Source organism: Mercenaria mercenaria, chromosome 5 (genome assembly GCF_021730395.1).
Source record: "Mercenaria mercenaria strain notata chromosome 5, MADL_Memer_1, whole genome shotgun sequence".
Lineage (NCBI taxonomy): Eukaryota > Metazoa > Mollusca > Bivalvia > Venerida > Veneridae > Mercenaria > Mercenaria mercenaria.
In genome coordinates this window covers 75,222,714-75,231,999 of record NC_069365.1, presented here as the reverse complement: position 1 = coordinate 75,231,999, position 9,286 = coordinate 75,222,714, and the positions used below count along the sequence as shown (strand labels likewise).

Sequence of the window (9,286 nt, the reverse complement as noted above, 5' to 3'; positions counted from 1 at the left end):
ATACATTTATGTTTATATCAGTAACCAAACTCATTATGGCCCTTTAAACTTATTAATTGGGTTACATATAGCTTAAATATGTTTGCAATATAATTTTTATTAGATACTTTTATAAAACTGTGATTGTAATAGAGTTCATTTTCTTAGATTATGTTTTTATTTTGACGACAAAATCGGTAAGATATACTGGCCAAACACAAACAATAAAGGGTGTATATTCAATCATTACATTTTGGAAGAGCAGTTTTTCTTCGTTTCGTTATAATATCACATCATAATGTAAAAATGCATACTTATTTTGTGTGTATAGTTAATATATTAAACCAGTATTTCTTATTGTCTCGATTCACAAAACAGTGAAACAATAAATGAGTAGTTGACGATTCTGCGCTTACTTACATTCTTTGCATAAATGCACGCTTTCTCTACATAATGCAGTGTTCAGTACTCGTAATATTGCGAACGACTGGTTAAATATCTTCGGTCCTTAGCCTTTCGAAAACTATTTCAACTGAAAAGAAATTTGAACGGTCGTTTTAATACTTATACAGAGGTAATGTTTGTGGCCTTGATTTCGTAAAACGGTCGCGTTTAGATGGTAATAATAAAATAGCTTGCTGATCAATAATTTCTCAATTAAACTGCAAAATGGTTTTAGCGTTTATACCGTTTTCACAATTTTAAAATCTATGTTGATAAAACCTTGGATACATGAGAGCATTGGTATGTATAAATTGTAAATAAGTTTTACAGCTAGAATTAATTTCAGTATAATGTTAGTTTTACGTATTCGTTTCATAAACAACGGCATATTTCAACAATCTTAACCAAAATTCAAATTTTGAAACTACTACAGATTAAAGGTTAAAAAGTCACTTAATGTTTAGTTTGTAAATCATCGAATGATAAATATTATTCGAGTAAATAAATCGTAGCTTTCTCTTTTCGTTGAATGTTTCTTCGCAAATTGCTGACATGGACATTGTAAAACAGCGGTCATTGTACGTATTATTTGAAGTAAATATTGCTATTTATATATATTATAACATTTGATTGTGACTGCCGTTTTATATATTAAAGTTGTTAGATTTTGTATCCTGATTAAATGGGATATTTGATTTCTTACGCAATACTTTACTCAAGTGCATTAGCGTTTTTGTATTATTTGCATTAGTCATGTTTAGGTATTTTAGTACTTTTAGATTCAATGTGTTACTATATCACGCAGATTTTCACACTGTGAATGGATATGTTCTGTATATAGATATCTTATTACAGCTAAAAAAAGTATAAGGCTATTAGGTCGATTCAAGAATGATTTAGTTGGACAATACACAATTGCATCATAGCCGCATTACCAGTATTCTAATTTTAGCCATATAACAATATTATCCGGTTATTATGATCCCTGAAAAATTTCATTGGGCATATAGCTGCGGTCCTTTCCTTCCCTGTGTCTCTTCGTCTGTTCGTCACGAACACATTGTCCAGATAACTCCTACAGTTTCATGGGATTCGCCAGTATCCGTATAAAGTAAACTTGTGCAGATTGCCCTAATTTTAAATGTACAAGTTATGATTCATTGAGAGTTTACAGAATGCTGCCTATTACGCAATACTGATATAGATATTGTCCGGATAACTTCTACTACAGTTCGCAAGGAATCCTGCAGAAACGTACAGAAATGTTTAACTGGGAAGTGAATTTGAGCATATAGCCACGACATACATGTACCGTTTGTTGTTTAAATGTGGTATCCTTTTGAAGTTTTACAAAAAAATGTACTGAAAGTTTTTTCCGGATAATTGCTTTCAACGTAAATGTACAAATGTGCATGTTTTAAAGGGATCTGGCACATACGTACAGAATGCATCAGTATATGAATCATGTCCGGTCAAACAGATATGTCCCTTTAAATTTTTGCAAATTTCCTCTACTTTGTTGTATGGATAACTCCAGTATTAGTTTTACGGGACCTAACCCAAACAACAAAAATACATGTCTATTAAGTGAATGGTAGATAATATCAGTAAACTCATGTACTACTATGTATTTCAGAATTAAGTCTCCAGCCTTCCACCAATCACTATACTCACCGCTCCTATTTGTCCTTTTTAGATAGTCGTTTTTAATATCCTGACAGTGTATGATCTTATTTTATGTATAATGCATGATTGTCTTATATTTTGTTAAGCAAACATTGTTTTTCTTATTTCATTTGAGCAAGTAACAAAATACTAGTTATATAAAGACTTTTTTTTCTTGCTTTTTTTTTTTTTTGTTTTTTGTTGCATTCATCTGCTTATTTTCTTTTAAAATGCCTAGAGTATATCATAAGGAATGGCTTCTAAAACCAAATATTAATTTCTAGCACGTTTCCACTTTATGACTTTGTATCTTACGACGTTAAGCTCAGAGAAAGAAGAGGATCTTTTATCCGTCTTTTGTCTGTAAAAGAACACTCTATCTACTTTAAAGGCATATAATTTGTAAAGATATTATCACTATTAGGATCAATATCTCACGATGATTTTTAGCTCACCTGAGCACAAAGTGCTCAGGGTGAGGTATTGTGATCGCTCACCGTCCGGCGTCCGTCCGTCCACACTTTCCTTTAAACAACATCTCCTCCTAAACCAACAGGCCAATTTTGATGAAACTTCACAGGGTTGTTCCTTGGATGGTCTTCTTTAAAAATTGTTCAAAGAATTGAATTCCATACAGAATTCTGGTTGCCATGGCAACCAAAAGGAAAAACTTTAAAAATCTGCTTCTCAAAAACCAGAAGCCCTAGAGCTTAGATATTTGGTGTGAAGTATTGCCTAGTGGACCTCTACCAAGTTTGTTCAAATCATGACCCCAGGGTCAAAATTGACCCCGCCCCAGGGGTCACTTGATTTTACATAGGAAAATCTTAAAAAATCTTCTTCTCAAAAACCAGAAGCCCTAGAGCTTAGATATTTGACATGTAGCATTGCCTAGTGGACCTCTACTAAAATTGTTCAAATCATGACCCCGGGGTCAAAATTGACCTTGCCCCAGGGGTCACTTGATTTTACATAGGAAAATCTTCAAAAAATTTCTAAAAATAAACCAGAAGGCCTAGAGCTTAGATATTTGACATGTAGCATTGCCTAGTAGACCTCTACAAAATTTGTCCAAATCATGACCCCTGGGGTCAAAATTGATCCCACCCCAGGGGTCACTTGATTTTACATAGGAAAATCTTCAAAAATTTTCTAAAAATAAACCAGAAGGCCTAGATCTTAGATATTTGATATGTAACATTGCCTAGTAGACTTTCTACAAAATTTGTTCAAATCATAACCCCCGGGGTCAAATTGACCCCGCCCCCTGGGATTACTTGATTGTACATAGAAAAATCTTCAAAATAAACCAGAAGGCCTAGAGCTTAGATATTTCATATGTAGCATTGCCTAGTGGACCTCTACAAAATTTATTCAAATCATGACCCCCGGGGTTAAAATTGACCCCACCCCAGGGGTCACTTGATTTTACATAGGACAATCTTCAAAAATTTTCTAAAAATAAACCAGAAGGCTTAGATCTTAGATATTTGACATGTAGCATTGCCTAGTAGACTTCTACAAAATTTGTTCAAATCATGACCTCCGGGGTCAAATTGACCCCACCTCATGGGGTTATTTGTTTAGCTTTAGCAAAGAATTTATTTCAAGAAAGCAATTAAACTCAGGTGAGCGATATAGGGCCATCATGGCCCTCTTGTTAATTTTGAAATTTGGAAAGTCTTTTCATACATTGAAATTATAATAACATTTTATGTAGCATGAAGGACGTTGAAAAGTATTCAACGCAAGTCTGTTGTAAAAAAATAATGTATAAATTGACTGCAGTATGGTCGCGATACTGAATGTAAAAGAAAATTATCGGCAATCAAAGTAAAATTCATTTATTATCAAGTATATTTACAGTTTGTGATTTTTAAATCAAATATTTAATTTCCTTTAACAAATATAAGAAATCACTTGCACATTAAAGTTGAATTCTAAAACAATTTGAATGAAAAAGAAATCGTTGTTGAAATATAATAGCCTATAGATCAATAACTTCTCTTACAACAAACAGCAAAATGAAATGCTATAACTTTTTCTGTAATATGTAAACCGTGGATAGACAAGCTCACTCGTATTGTTGCTGGTAAGTGATTTCTTCTAAAGAGATATATAACACGAGAATTTATGAAACGAGTTTAATTCTAATGAAGCGTAAATGCCACAGTTGCCTATATGTATATAGGGCAAAACATATCTACAGGCCTAATTTCTTTAAACTTTGTGTACTGACTGAAAATAAAGTTTAAAACGGAAATATGTATAAAAATTATAGGTATCCAGGCTTAAACTTGAATTGTTTGCCCTTGAAAGTAGATTTTTTTTTGTATTTTCCGACTTTCAAGGGCAGATAATTCATGACAAAGGCTGGGTTCCTATGGTTTGTTTTATTTCATATTTCTGTTTTTTATTTGATTCTCTATCAGTAAAAAGGGTCTTTTAGGAAGAAATTCTTTCTGTAAGAAAAATTGTCCCCATGTCAATTTAGAGACTGTTGCAAATGTCCATAACTATGAACATGACAAAATGATGATTTCCATGGACCGAATTTCTTTAAATTTTGTATACTGACTGAAAATGAAGTCTGAAACAGAATTTAAAATTAAAATGCACAGTTTTTTCGCCTTGATTTTGAATTATCTGGCCTTGAAAATTGGATTATTTAGTATTTTCTGATTTTCAAGGGCAGATAATTCAAGATCAAGCCTAGGTACCTATACTTTTTAATACATATTTCTGTTTTAAACTTGATTCTTTGTCAGTACACAAAGTTTAAAGAAATTCTGTCCGTAGGAAAAGTTTTCCCTATAAACATATAGGCAACTTTGGCACGTACCTTTAAATGCAAGGATTTTATTAAAAGAAATTAATCAATTCAATAATAAAAAAGCACAAACGTAATATTCTTTAATCACAGGTTAACTTTTCCTGACGAAACATTAAACCTGTTGTTTAAAAGCGGCATATCATATAATTTCTCTTTGTTTTCCAATGCAGTTAAATATAACAACTTTGTATTCTCCAGATTCAATTCATAGTCTAAATATAGATTTCAGATATGCACCTTTTAACGTAGAAACCAGTGTCTGAAAATTTAATCGTTGTTTGTTACATGTAAATTTGCAACATTTTAGTTAAAGTTAAGTTAAAATCGCAATATTTCTTATATTGACAAATCAGAATCGGATAAAATCTTCACTTACCAGTATCATTACAAATGTATCGGCGTCTGATCAGGTTCCAAGCTGTTTGCTACTCTGACAATATTTCTTCCAATATTGGATGTGCGTGAAATTAGCCAGAGCAGCCAGAGTAGCCAGAGTTCAGCCAGAGCTCGGCCAGAGTTCAGCCAGAGTAGCCAGAGTTCAGCCAGAGTTCAGCCAGAGTTTAGCCAGAGTAGTCAGAGAAGTCAAAACTCTTGTTACTCTGGCTAGCCAGAGTAGCCAGAGTTCAGCCAGAGAAGTCATAACTCTGGTTACTCTGGCTGGCCAGAGTAGCCAGAGTTCAGCCAGAGAAGTCATAACTCTGGTTACTCTGGCTGGCCAGAGTAGCCAAAGTTCAGCCAGAGAAGTCATAACTCAGGTTACTCTGGCTGGCCAGAGTAGTCAGAGTTCAGTCAGAGTAGCCATAATTCTGGTTACTCTGGCTAGGAGTAGCCAGAACTCTGGTTAGTTACTCTAGCTGGCCAGAGTAGCCAGAGTTAAGCAAGAGTAGCCAAAGTCCATCCAGTATCTAGAACTCTGGTTACTCTGGCTGGCCAGAGTAGCCATAATTCAACGAGAGTAGGCAGAGTTTCTAGATTTTTAACATGTTCTGGTTACTCTGTTCAGCCAAAGTAGCAACAGTAGCCCGAGTCACCAGGATATCATTTGCTCTGGTCACTCTGGCTGTTTCTAACAGAGTAGCCAGAGTTCAGCCAGGCGACTCGGGCTATTCTGGATACTCTGGCCAGACTAACCAAAGCAAATAAAAATCCAGGCGACTCGGGCTGTTCTGGATACTATGGCTGACCAGAGTAGCCATAACATTTTAACATCCTACAAACTCTGGCTTTTCTTGCTGAACTCTGGCTACTCTGGCCAGCCAGAGTAACTAGAGTTCTGGCTACTCTGGCTGAACTCTGGCTACTCTGGCCAGCCAGAGTAACTAGAGTTATGGCTGAACTCTGGCTGAACTCTGGCTACCCTGGCCAGCCAGAGTAACAAGAGTTATGACTTCTCTGGCTAAACTCTGGCTACTCTGGTTACTCTTGCTAGCCAGAGTAACCAGAGTTTTGACTTCTCTGGCTACTCTGGCTGAACTCTGGCTACTCTGGCTAAACTCTGGCTGAACTCTGGCTGAACTCTGGCCGAACTCTGGCTGAACTCTGGCTACTCTGGCTACTCTGGATGCTCTGGCTAATTTCACGCACATCAATATTGGAGCAAATTGAATGAACTTTACAATTTTAGCAGACGACATTTCCAGCAGACGACAATTTATCTAGCATGCTAAAGGTTAAAAATGTCATGTGTGCTTATTCAATTAACAAACAAGATCCTTCATTTATCAGTACCCGTACACGTGCCTATTAAAATAAGAACAATAATATGCTGCACATACCAGAGTCCGTACATGTGGGTATTGAAATAAGAAAAAGATGCTTCACTTTCCAGAACCCGCATATGTGCTTATTGAAATAAAAAAGAAATATGCACATACCAGAGTCCGTACATGTGGGTATTGAAATAAAAAAGAAATCCTTCACTTACCCGTATCTGTACATGTATGAACTATAAACTAGAAGAGTTATTTTCAGACTCTAAATTTTTTTAAGCGTGACTTTAAATGTATATGTTATATAGGAAATACGAGTTTTTAATAATTTTAGTAACTTGTCAAAGTGATCCTACTAACCTAACGCATCTGTTCTGAAATAGATGAGCAAGTATAAACACAAAGTAAGTTCTAGTTGCTTGACATTGTAACGTTTACGAATTTATAATTATACTGCGTACCATAATTGTTTTTGCTGAAGGTCAACATGAAATGTATCTTGCAGCATTGAGCACACAATACACATCTAGCAATGCATGCCGAAAACCGAGCCACCTAAAACCTTAAAATCAGCAGTTTCTGCTATATCAGCTGACAAGATAACGGCATCTTGGCATAAGTATGAATTTTAATAAATATATTTTGCCTAAGGAATGATATGAATATAAGTACTATAGTATTAAATTTTTCAACGATTTGCATCGACCAGTTATGTATATATTGCCAAAATTCAACACGCTGTTTTAAAACTTGCCTTTTTGTTTAAGTTATTTGAAATATGCAAATATTAAAGTAGAAACTGTATTGAAATCAAAAGAAATAGTCCACTTTTAAATAATTTTACAATAAAGGGAGGCTATTGCAACTGTGATTAACCACCTTTTAGTAAAGGATACAAAGTAACAGTTCGACAGATTCTTTTAATAATCAAATAATGCAACATTTTATATCAAAAGACGAACCATCTTTTTCAGAAAATGCACTTTTTCTTATTTTACATTAAACATTGATTTAAACAATTAATATTTGTCTCACTAAATTTGGACAAAAGAAAATAGTTTACATACACCGGCACTTTAGAGTGAGTCACAGTGCTATGGCATTACATGCTACATTAACGCTGGCAGATTGGGAAAGACAGCAATAATGTGTTAGCAAGTTTTGGTGTCTGCACAACATTGGTTTGGTCGCTCTGATGTCTGCACAACATTGGTTTGGTCGCTCTGATGTCTGCACAACATTGGTTTGGTCGCTCTGATGTCTGCACAACATTGGTTTGGTCGCTTTGATGTCTGCACAACATTGGTTTGAATCATTAATTTGTCTTGATGTCTGCACAACATTGGTTTGAATCATTAATTTGTCTTGATGTCTGCACAACATTGGTTTGAATCATTAATTTGTCTTGATGTCTGCACAACATTGGTTTGGTCGCTTTGATGTCTGCACAACATTGGTTTGGTCGCTTTGATGTCTGCACAACATTGGTTTGAATCATTAATTTGTCTTGATGTCTGCACAACATTGGTTTGAATCATTAATTTGTCTTGATGTCTGCACAACATTGGTTTGAATCATTAATTTGTCTTGATGTCTGCACAACATTGGTTTGGTCGGTTTGATGTCTGCACAACATTGGTTTGAATCATTAATTTGTCTTGATGTCTGCACAACTTTGGTTTGAATCAATAATTTGTCTTGATGTTTGCACAATATTGGTTTGGATCATTAATATGTTTTAATGTCTTGGATCATTAATTTGTCTTGATGTCTGCACAACATTGGTATGGATCATAAATTTGTCTCGATGTCTGCACAACATTGGTTTGAATCATTAATTTGTCTTGATGTCTGCACATCATTGCTTTGAATCATTAATTTGTCTTGATGTCTGCACAACATTGGTTTGAATCATTAATTTGTCTTGATGTTTGCACAACATTGGTATGGATCATTAATTTGTTTCGATGTCTGCTAGCTGTAGTATGGATCATTAATTTGTTTCGATGTCTGCTAGCTGTAATTGTTAATATTTCAATAAACATTAATCGAAAGCGCTCCCTGAAATAACTCGGAGTTTTGTTTTATTACAAATGGCTGATAAATACGACAACTATAATAGTAATGCAACATAGGTTACGTGTATGTATTTGTGATTTGTTCAAAAACGTTTATTTTAATACTGTATAAAATAAAAGCTGAAATTTGTTTTGGAAGAATGCACATGTTAATGCATACAAAATTTCGCTCGCAAGCAACAGCTTTTATTTTAAGTACTTTGGAAACACATGTCAAGAAAACGTTACATAGCAAACGGGTTTATACTTTATAAAAACACACGTGGACTGAAACATTTAATATCAAGGCGGTAGACTAACAAATATTTTGTTACTGTTTCTAGCTTCGTAATTGATTTCTTATATTCAACAAAGGTAAGACAAAGGTAACATTTCATTATCATTTTATTTTCTTCAGACTTTACAAAAATAGTGTTTTATTTCAAATTATAAGGGATATTTGAATTCTTCGCCATTTTTTACTTAATTGCGTCAGTATGTTTTAACCACAGTAATACGTAATAATGTTCTGATTTTATCTTATAGAGGTACTTATATGGACGGATATTTTGTGTATATAAGTCTACTCCAATAGATGT

General features: G+C 34.3%; 1 protein-coding gene across 1 annotated transcript in view; it reads left to right on the top strand.

Annotated features, from left to right (window-relative positions):
- The first annotated feature begins 589 nt into the window (after positions 1-589).
- LOC123557652 (glycine receptor subunit alpha-2-like) overlaps positions 590-9,286 on the top strand; it is a 30,442-nt gene continuing 21,745 nt past the window's right edge. The window contains exon 1 of the mRNA XM_045349262.2: positions 590-723. The gene's annotated coding sequence lies outside the window, so the exon portion shown is untranslated. The remainder of the gene's footprint in view (positions 724-9,286) is intronic.